Consider the following 11,669-nt stretch of genomic DNA (forward strand, 5'->3'; position numbering starts at 1 on the left):
GGTCCTGGGATCGAGCCCCATTTCAGGCTCTCTGCTCAGTGGGGAGGCTGCTTCCCCTTCTCTCTCTGCCTACTGCTCTGCCTACTTGTGATCTCTGTCTGTGTCAAATAAATACATAAAATCATTAAAAAAAAAAAAAAACGAAAAACACCTGAGAAACTACGAGTTGGTCCTGGCACAGAACCACGGGACCAATAGCCTGGGTTAAGATTTATCATTCTCTTGCTTTTTTAAAATTGCCACAGAATATGTATAAGACAAAATTTGCCATTTTCACCACTTTTAAGCACAATTCAGACACATTAAGTACATTCTTCTTCTTTTTTTTAGATTTTTATTTATTTATTTATTTGACAGACGAAGATCACAAGTAGGCAGAGAAGCAGGCAGAGAGAGAGGAGGAAGCAGGCTCCCGCAGAGCGGAAAGCCCGATGCGGGGCTCGATCCCAGGACTCTGGGATCGTGACCTGAGCCGAAGGCAGAGGCTTTAACCCACTGAGCCACCCAGGCGCCCCGCATTAAGTACATTCTTAATGACTCTTGCCATTATTTCCAAAACCTTTTCATCACCTCTTAAGTCTGTTTCTGTTCACCGCTGGCTCCCCATTCCCCTCCTCCAACCCCTGGTAACCTTTACCTACTTTCTGTCTGCGTGACTTTGCCCATTCTAGATGTTTCATTTAGGTGGAATTATGTAATATTTATCATTTTATACCTGATTTCTCTCAATAATGTTTGCAACATATTGTAGTATGGATCAGAACCTCATATATATTTTTTTAATTTTTTAAAAGATTGTATCTATTTATTTATCAGAGAGAGTGAGAAGGAGAGCATGAGCAGGGGGAGCAGCAGGCAGAGGGAGATGCAGACTCCCCGCTGAGCAGAGAGCCTGAAATGGGGCTCGATCCCAGGACCTTGGGACCATGACCTGAGCCAAAGACAGATGCTCAACTGACTGAGCTATCCAGGTGCCCCAATATTTTTAAATTTTTATTAGTTTTTTATTTTTTTACATATTTTTAAAAATTCCCTCCAATTAAAAAAAAATTCCTTCCCATGTCTGTGAACTGTGACCCTCAGGATGGGGGTGTCCACTCCCTGGGGAAGGAGGTGGACAACTTCCTCTGCTGTGGGAGGCCTCCAGGCTGCACTCCCAGGTAAGTAAGGATGATTATTCCTCGAGGAGGAAATGTCCCATCAATCAATTTTTTTTTCAGATTTTATTTATTTATTTCTTTATTTATCTGAGAGAGAGAGAGCACAAGCAGGGGGAGCAGCAGGCAGAGAGAGAGAGAGAAGCAGACGTCCCTACAGAGCAGTGAGCCGGATGCAGGGCTCAATCCCAGGACCCCAGGATCATGACCTGAGTGAGATGCTTAACCAGCTGAGCCACCCAGGCATCCTGCCATCAATCATTCAGTCTCCATAGAGACCGTCAAAAATTGCCAGCGCCAACTCTAACTCAAGTTGTCACTGCGGGGTACTGGGAGAAGTTTTCACTTAGCAATGATTGTGCCGCGGATAAACCTCATTGGCCGAATGGCATTTCACTGTGTGGATGGACCACATTCATTTATCCATTTATCTGTCAATGGGCATTTGAGTCGATTCCCCTTCTTTATATGGTTTTAAAGTATTTTTTAAGAAGATTTTAATTATTGGGGCACCTGGGTGGCTCAGTGGGTTAAAGCCTCTGCCTTCGGCTCAGGTCATGGTGTCAGGGTCCTGGGATTGAGCCCCGCATCGGGCTCTCTGCTCAGCGGAAGCCTGCTTACCCCTCCCCTCTCTGCCTGCCTCTCTGCCTACTTGTGATCTCTGTCTGTCAAATAAATAAATAAAATCTTTATAAATAAATAAATCTTTAAAAAGAGAGAGAGTACAGAAGAAAACCTATGGACAGACAACTCTCACTTTTGAATACAAGTGCAAACATTCCAAAGTAAAGATAAACAAGACTACAACAATATAGCGAAAGAATAAGATACGACGTATGACCAAGTAGGGTCCAGTCCGTAAATACAAGGGGAGTTCAGCATCAGGAAATCCTTCCCCAGGATTCCCATCAGTAGGTGCTGATAAGGATTTGATAAAATTCCACACTTGCTCTGTTAAAACCGAGCACAAACGTGTGAATATGGGAGTGAGAGACAGTGCTTCGACTCCTCTAGTGATCTCACAAAACCAGTGAGGTGCATGGAAACCCTCTACCAGCTCCATTTTTAGCAAAATGGCCCCACACCAAGGTTAAGGGTCTGACAAAGCAGTTAGAATTTGTACAGAAGCCACACGAGACAGGTACGCAGAAACAAGAGGGGGCCGGCCTCACGATAGCATTTCCCAGGTAAGACCAGTGCGCTTCAGCTAAGTACAGCGCTCTGTGAGGTGGGAAGCTATATCCATTGCACACGGCAAGGACTATGGGACTCCGGGAACATCAGCAGGACACGGAACAGAATCCGCTTAGGGGAAACATGCGGTTAAAAGGCAAAGAGCATAGCAAAGCAGGGGCGCCCAGGGGGACTCAGTCAGCTGAGCAGCCAACTCTTGACTTCAGCTCAGGTCATGATCTCACAGCCGTGAGACGGAGCCCCAAGTCAGGCTCCGTGTGGGGCAGGGAGCTTGCTGGGGAGTCTCTCTCTCCCTCTGCCCCTCCCCTCTTCTAAAAAAAAAAAAAAAACAACACAGCAAAAGCGCCCAGGGGCAACACACCTCAGAAAACACCTGAAGCAAAGTACTCATCTGCAGGTAAGAGACTCACGGTCTCTTAATGGTAACCCTCCGTTCCTTGCTCAGAAAACGCTCACTTCCCACCATTTTCCCTATGGTCAGTGCTTTCTGTGTCTTAAGAAATCTTGTCCAACCCCAAGACCATGAAGATGTTCTCTCCTTGTCTTCTACAAGCTTTGTTGTTTTGTCTTTTATTTTTACATTTTCAGTACAATTGGAGTTGCTTTTGTGCAGAATGTCGGGCAGTAGTCAAACCTGTTTTTTCAAAGGAAGAAAGGGAAAGAGAGAAAAAGACTTTTCCAGGCTGAAGAGGCTCGGGAGGGCTCTAGAGTGTCTTGTCACCAGGCCCAGGGCAGTGTTGATCACTGTTTTGCTTGGCCAGGAAGCCAACAAAGTACTCCTTTCCTTTAAAAGACATTGACAAGACAGTAAACAACGTGTGCTGGCGAGGATGTAGAGAAAGGGGAACGCTCTTACACTGCTGGTGGGAATGCAGGTTGGCGCAGCCACTTTGGAAAACAGGGTGGAGATTCCTTAAGAAATTACAAATAGAGCTTCCCTATGACCCTGCCATTGCACTACTGGGTATTTACCCCAAAGATACAGATGTAGTGAAAAGAAGGGCCGTCTGTACCCCAATGTTTATAGCAGCAATGGCCACAGTCGCCAAACTGTGGAAAGAACCAAGATGCCCTTCAACGGATGAATGGATAAGGAAGATGTGGTCCATATACACTATGGAGTATGATGCCTCCATCAGAAAGGATGAATACCCAACTTTTGTAGCAACATGGACGGGACTGGAAGAGATTATGCTGAGTGAAATAAGTCAAGCAGAGAGAGCCAATTATCATATGGTTTCACTTATTTGTGGAGCATAAGGAATAGCATGGAGGACATGGGGAGATGGAGAGGAGAAGGGAGTTGAGGGAACTAGGAGGAGGAGAGGAACCAAGAAAGACTGTGGACTCTGAGAAACAAACTGAGGGTTTTGGAGGGGAGGAAGGTGGGGGGTTGGGGGAGCCTGGTGGTGGGTTTTGAGGAGGGCACGTAGTGCATGGAGCACTGGGTGTGGTGCATAAACAATGAATCTTGGAACAATGAAAAAATAAAATAAATTTTTAAAAATAAAATAAAATAAAAGGGGACTTGCAATGAGACGCAAGTCCCCTTAGGTCTCAGGTACTTTTAAATTTTAAGGGAAGCCCTTGGAAATTCTTAGGGTCAGATCACCACTGCTTCCAAGAGTGAATGCAAACGAGGAGTTCCTGGGGAGGGATGTTGTGCATTCTCTCCCTACACTCTGCTAAACCCTGAAGGTCATTGAAATGCAAGTCCCTTTGAGGGTAGAGGCATTTGCTTATCCATGCCAGGTCTGGGCTACTTTTACATTGTAAGGGGCCACTGGAAATTCTCAGCGCCGGATCAGAGCTGTTTCCTGAAACACAGGTCTCCTGTGAGTTCCTGTGGAGGGGATATTGTGAATGGATCGCGCTGACAATTCTGAGATGGGCCCATCCCCTCCATCCCCTCCTTTCTGCTTGGGGCCCCACCTTCTTCGCACAGACTTGGCTGTGGCCTCCAAACGACTTTCTGCACCTAGTTTCCACCCAACTCACCCACTTTTTTTTTTTTAATGAAGGAATTTCTTTCTTTTTTTTTTTTTAAAGATTTTATTTATTTATTTGACAGCGATTACAAGTAGGCAGAGAGGCAGGCAGAGAGAGAGGAGGAAGCAGGCTTCCTGCCTAGCAGAGAGCCCGATGCGGGGCTCGATCCCAGGACCAGGACCCTGGAATCATGACCTGAGCCAAAGGCAGAGGCTTTAACCCACTGAGCCACCCAGGTGCCCCCCCCCTTTTTTTTTGCAGATGCAGCTGTGTTCTTCGGCAGGGGTGGTGCCCCAGATTGGCCGGGGGGTAGGCACTGTCCTCTACTCTCTTTGGGTCTCGAGCTGGGTTTAAGAAGGAAACTGACATCAGACAGACGTTGAATTTTTGCAGGTACACAGGGAAGCATGAAGATCCAAGGAAGGGACTAGAGCAGGCAGCAGTTTTTATATTTTTTTATACAAAGAAACCATGAATCTTAAAAACTGACAAGACAGGGGGTAAAGGTGAGTTTAACAAGGTTTGTTTGTACGGATTTCTGGGCCCCTAATTCCCCACATACTTTTGATATTAACACTCATTTTTAAATAAATTCACTTTACTCTTAGCCAGCTTGATCACACATTAAAATTCCCTTCCAAAGATTACGCTCCATATTCGAATTATACACTGTTTTCATTCTTATTTTATTTTGTTTTTTAGGTTTTTACAGCCTCAAGATCAAGAGTCACATGGTCTACCACCTGAGCGAGCTGGGAACCCCTGTTTTTCTTCTTTAAACAATGAACCTCACTTTAGGACAAAATGACTATCTTTCCCCTCAATAAAAAATGCATCTCCATTCCCCATACCTTTTCTTACCAAAAACACATCTTACTCTTCTGGCATTCAAAGCTATTTCCCTGGGGCGCCTGGGTGGCTCAGTGGGTTAAAGCCTCTGCCTTCAGCTCAGGTCGTGATCCCAGGGTTCTGGGATCGAGCCCCGCATCAGGCTCTCTGCTCCCTTCCCTTCCTCTCTCTGCCTACTTGTGATCTCTGTCTGTCAAATAAATAAATTCTTTAAAAAAAAAAAAAAGGCTGTTTCCCTTATTTATTCATTTTTTTAAAGATTTCATTTATTTGACAGAGAGAGAAAGAGAGAGCACAAGCAGGGGGAGCTGCTGGCAGAGGGTGAAGCAGGCTCCCCACTGAGCAGAGAGCCTGATCCCAGGACCCCGGGACCATGACCTGGGCCGAAGACAAACGCTTAACTGACTGAGCCACTTACTGAGCATTTTTTCTCTCTCCATCTGCCCCTCCTTCCACTCGAGTGCTTTCTCTCTCTCTCTAAAAAAGAAAAATAAATCCTTAAGAAACAAAAGAGTGTGCGGGGGTGGGAGGGTACCTGGGTCGGTGCTCAGGTTATGATCACAGGGTCCTGGGATCGAGTTCCATATCAGGCTTCCTGCTCAGCGGGGAGCCTGCTTCTCCCTCTGCCGGCTGCTCCCCCTGCTTATGCTCCCTCTCTCTTTCATAAATAAAATCTTTATTAAAAAAAAAAGTCGGACTTTTAACCGACTGAGCCACCGAGGCTTTCCGAAGCATATGCCTTTTTGAATGGGTATAAATTCAAGAGCAGTCGAGGCACCAGTGCATCCAAATCTGTTTTAGTTTCTTGCAGTCAAAATCCAAGAGGAGATAAACTGCCTTGTGGAAGGTCTCCAGCGGCCCAACCACGCAAACCAGTTTGAGCTGAAGCCCGACTCGCCCCGGTGCAGACAGATTGTGCAGTGACCCGTGGAGAGACCAACAGCCACCCTTACCTCATTAATACTGAAACCCCCACCCAGGGAGGAGCCCACGCCTCACTCAACGTGACACACAGTGACGTATGTGACACACAGCGACGTATAAGCATGTTTCCTGAAGGCCCACGAGAAGCTTTGTTTTTCCCGTAGAGGCAGGGGGAGGGGCAGAGGGAGAGGGAGAATCTCCAGCAGGCGCCACAGCCAGTGCACAGCCCCATGCCAGGCTGCATCTACGACCCCGAGATCGTGAACTGAGCCAAAATCAAGAGTCTGACAGGTAACCGGTGGAACCATCCATGCGCCCCACAAGCAGCTTTTTGCATCCTAATGGGATCCTTAAACTTCAAACTTTTAAACTTGGGGGACCCCGGGGGGCTCAGTCGTGAAGCGTCCAACTCTTAAATTCAGCTCAGGTCACAGCCTCAGGGTTGTGAGATCAAGCCCCACGTTGGGCTCCGAGCTGGGCGTGCAGCCTGCTTGAGATTCCCTCTCCCTCTGCCCCTCCCCCTCTCTCCCTCTTAAAAAAAATTAAAATAACTAAATTAATTAATTAAGTAAAGAATAAATAAAACTTCTAAATTTGCCAGAATTACTTGACTCCCCTGGCTTCAGGCACCGCTTTTAGCGTAGCTGTTAGTGGTATTCCTTTTGGGACACAAAGTCATTCCACATAAGGTAATCGGCAGCCAACCAAGCTGTACTGACACAACTTTCTGCTGATCCCTTGTTGCCTTGGGTAGTATGACCAGCCAGCGGTCATTTCTAATGCCCTGTGTTCAAGCCTGTCACCGACAGGTTACGGAAACCTTCCCAGATCCTGTGACAAAGCATCCTGCCCGTCAGTTTACAGTACGGCGACTGGGTGCTCCAGAAACGTCATGAAAGGAAGGCAGCCCCCCACTCCCAGAAAAAGAGAAGACAGCCCCCCAGCCCGCTTGAAAGGGACCTTGTCAAGTGCTCCTGACCACGAACACTGCAATGCGAGTGAACAAGACTTCATACTTTACTTTTTTTTTTTAAGATTTTATTTATTTATTTGAGAGAGAGCATGAGAGAGGAGGTCAGAGGGAGAAGCAGACTCCCCATGGAGCTGGGAGCCCGACGCAGGATTCAGTCCCAGGACTCAGAGTCATGACCTGAGCCAAAGGCAGTTGCTTAACCCAGGCGCCCCAAGACTTCATACTTTAAACATGAAACCCTTTTGGGGTGCCTGTTGGGGCTCTGTTGCTTTTGCACCTACCTCTTGATTTCAGCTCAGATAATAATCTCAGGGTCATGGGATCAAGCCCCGCCCGGGGTGGGGGGGGGACCACACTCGGCGGGAAGTCTGCTTGAAATTCTCTCTCTCCCTCTCCTTCTGCCCCTCCCCACCCCTGCTCCCACATGGTCAGTCTCTCTCTCTCTCTCTCAAATAAATAAATAAGTCTTTAAAAAAACAATAACAGGGAAACCCTTTCTCCTTTTACTTTCCTTTACCCCGGCATTAGCGGGAGAAAGATAACGCCCTGATCTGTACCTCCCAGGCCCCTGGTGAGTGGGAAAGTCACTTCTGGAAACGAGACCAGCCTTTTATTTCAGTCTAGGAGAAAACATAACCGGCCCAGCTTTTCTGAAGCAAAACAAGAGATCTCATTGGCTGACTGCCTTGAATTTACACTGCTGAGTTAGAAAGGACCCACCAGGATTCATTGCGTTGGCCTGTCCCAACTTCCCAGTGAGGAATACACGTAAATGAGACTGTGATCAAGAATTTTTCCTCAATTCTTGAAATTACTGCAGAATCTGCAGCGGAAGTTGTTGGTAATAGGATAGCTTTCGTTCTTTTTTGGCTGAGCAAGGAAGCGTCTGTACTGTGGCTAAGCTCGCCCCTTATACCTGGATTATACGTTCGGTCGCACGCCATCCCTGAGCAAGCTCTGTGGCTTACAAGGGTGTCTCCTTCAGTGGGGTCTTTCTGTGATCAATCTGGGTCTTGTGGACCATGGCTCATTAGGATTTATCCTTCTTATAGTTACCATAATCTCCCTCTTGTATCCTCTCAGAAGCTATAAATGTCTGTCCACAGCTACTGACTACCAAGCACGTGATCTCCCTGAGGCTGGAATTCAAGAGGAAAAGTGAAGAGAATGGCTGACTTAAGGGTTGTGGCCTGAGAAGATCACGGGGATTTAGCAGCAACGTGAACCTGTGAGGATCACCCAGCGGGTCAGTAAAAGCCGTAAGAACTACAGAGCAACCAGATCTCTCATCCGGCGGGAGTCTAAGGGAAAGCAGGGAATGGTGAAAAGAAAACCACAGGCCCAACATGGTGGTGCTTGGGCCAAGTCACCAAACCCCGGCTTGATATGATACCTAACTGCACTTTCAGCCTCCCCCAGAAATGTCAGTCTGAAAGGTCAGTCAGGAATTTTCTGATCAGGGCCGATAGGGGAAGCTGTCGCATGGGCTGTCTCCGTCCTCCAAAGGGAGATGAGGCCATCCAGACGACAAGACTCCTCGTCCTCCCACCCGAGGGAAGGGGACCTCACCTGGGATAACCTTTCTCTTCTGTTGCTAATACCTCTTGGGGCCCATCTCATGGTGCAGTTCCTTAGAGCGACCCCCCTACCTGCTAAACAGGAAGAACTCAACTGAATCACTTAATAAAGCTGATTGTATCCTTGAATTTACTTAGTTGAGTCTTTCTTTCTTTTTTTTTTTTTTTAAAGATTTTATCTATTTATTTGAGAGAGAGAGCACAAGCAGGGGGAGCAGCAGAAGGTTGGGGAAAAGCAGCTCCCTGCCCAGCTGGGAGCCCGATGCGGGATTTGATCCCAGGACCCCGGGACCATGACCTGAGCTGAAGGCAGTTGCCCAACTGGCTGAGTAACCCTGATGCCCCAAAGTTTTCTTCTTTAACAATATGTCAAAGCTCTAATCCCCAGTGGATTAATATTTGCAGGCGGGGACATGAGGAGGTGATTAAGTTTGGATGAGGTCATGAGGGTGGGCCCTTAGAAGGGATTAATACTCTTATAAGAAGAGGAGGTGAGCGGTCCAGTTTTTCCCACCCACAGGAGGGCCTGTGGGAGCACACAGCACGACGGCAGCTCACTACGAGAGTGGGGCCCTCCCCGGGAGTGGGCTCTGCCGGCATCTCGATCTCCAACTTGCAACCGCCCAAACCTGAGAAGAAAATGTCTGCTATTAAACCTCCTAGTCTGTGGTGTTTTGTCTTAGCAGCCGAGCTGACTAAGGCGCCTTTCTTTTTTATTCCAAGTGTGTAAGTACTAAAGGGTAAGAGCCTCTTCAAAGTTTTCTCTTGTAGATTACTTAAAAACATAATCTCTACACCCAGCGTGGGGCTCAGGCTCACAACCTTGAGCTCAACAGTCACATGTCTCACTGAGCAAGCCAGCCGGGCGCCCCGAGTTTTGAGCCTTCTGTTTTCTACTTGAGGGTCTTGTCCCTGTAGGCTCCTGAGTCTCCCGTACTGTGATTCTGGTCTCCTCCGGCCTCTCTCCACAATACCTCTTCCAGCATTCTACTTTCTTTAGATAAGCAGAGTGTCTTTCTTCCTCTTTCCCCCTTACTAGGCTGGCAAAGTAGAAATCACTCTCTTTAGAGAAGAGGTCCAACTGGGAAATTAACACAGCAGGTTTTAGTTTCTCCTTTTCTTCCCAAACAAGGTATCTGCTGCTGATCTTCGGCCATAGTCAGGCCTGGCCAGCCTCCCACCTTCTCTTAATTTGAGTTTCAAGAGTCAAAACAGGGGCGCCTGGATGGCTCAGTGGGTTGGGCCTCTGCCTTCGGCTCGGGTTGTGGTCCCGTGGTCCTGTGATCGAGCCCCGCGTCGGACTCTCTGCTCAGCAGGGAGCCTGCTTCCCTTCCTCTCTCTCTGCCTGCCTCTCTGCCTACTTGTGATCTCTGTCTGTCAAATAAACAAATAAAATCTAACAAAAAAAAAGAGTCAAAACAAAAGTAGTCAGGGCCAGAGAGTGATTTTGACTTGGATCCATGGCAATAGATTTTGAGAAACAGGGGCCCCCTGTTTCTCAAACAGGGTGGCTCAGTCGGTTGGGCGTCTGCTTTCAGCTCAGGTCATGATCCCAGAGTCCCGGGATCTACCCTGTGTTGGGCTCTCTGCTCGGCTGCCTTCCTTTACCTCTCCCTCTGCCCTTTCTCTCACTTGTGCTCACTCTCGCTCAGATAAACAAATAAAATCTCTTAAAAAATAAATAAAAATCCATTTTGAGAGATAAAAATCCTCAACAAACCATGGATAAAATAAACAAGGGAACTCGCTCTCTTCTGAGTATGCTCCTCCATCTTCTGGTTGCGGAATTCCATGTGTGGAATTTAAAACAGTCTGTCAGTGGGTCCCGGGGTGGCTCAGTCTTTGGGCATCTGCCTTTGGCTCGGGTCATGATCCTGGGGTCCTAGGATCCTGGGGTCCTAGGATCGAGACCTGTATTGGGCTCCCTGCTCGGCGGGGAGTCTGCTTCTCCCTCTGCCCCTCATCCCTCTTGTTCTTTGTCTCTCAAATAAATAAATAACATATTAAAAAAAAAAAAGATGGGGGCGCCTGGGTGGCTCAGTGGGTTAAGCTGCTGCCTTTGGCTCAGGTCATGATCCCAGGTCCTGGGTTCGAGCCCCACATCGGGCTTTCTGCTCAGCAGGGAGCCTGCTTCCTCCTCTCTCTCTGCCTGCCTCTCTGCTTACTTGTGATTTCTCTCTGTCAAATAAATAAATAAAATCTTTAAAAAAAAAAAAGATGTTATTTAGGGGCGCCTGGGTGGCTCTTTTTTTTAAAAAAAAAGATTTTTATTTATTTATTTATCTGACAGACAGAGATCACAAGTAGGCAGAGCGGCAGGCAGAGAGAGAGGGAGAAGCAGGCTCCCCGCTGAGCAGAGGGCCCGGTGCGGGGCTCCATCCCAGGACCCCGGAATCGTGACCTGAGCCGAAGGCAGAGGCTTAACCTGCTGAGCCACCGAGGCACCCCAATAAATAACATCTTTAAAAAAAAAAACATTCTGTCAAGTGCTTCTGCAAACTTCTGGGGCACAGAGAAAAGAGGGCTTTATTTTTTTCATCTGTTTCTTCTTCTTTCTTTTCTTTTTTTTTTTTTGTTTGTTTTTGAGAGAGAGAGAAAGAGAGTTAGGGGAGAGGCAGAGGGAAAGGGAAAGAGAGACTCTTAAGCGGGCTTCATGCCCCGCATGGAGCCCAAAACAGGGTTCATTCTCACGACCCTGAGATTGTGATCTGAGCTGGAAACGAGAGTCAGATACTCAACCAACAGAGCCACCCAGGTGCCCCCAGAAGGCTTTAGGTGGGAAATATCAGATGACAGAAAAGGCGAGTAGATGACCTTAGAGTCCCAAGTAGTTTCTCAACGGCATCGGCTTTCTGGCCATGCAAATAAGAAAGCATGGTTTTCCTTGCCTTGAGGCAAGAAAGGGAGAGGATTGTATGGCATTCAGGTCTCCTTTCCAGTGTTGACACCCATCAGTTTAACACCTTATTAATAACAGAAAGAACAGGAAAATTGCCAAACGCTTGG

This window comes from Enhydra lutris, unplaced genomic scaffold (assembly GCF_002288905.1).
Source record: "Enhydra lutris kenyoni isolate GAN:26980312 unplaced genomic scaffold, ASM228890v2 scaffoldscaffold96, whole genome shotgun sequence".
NCBI classification, from domain to species: Eukaryota; Metazoa; Chordata; class Mammalia; order Carnivora; family Mustelidae; genus Enhydra; species Enhydra lutris.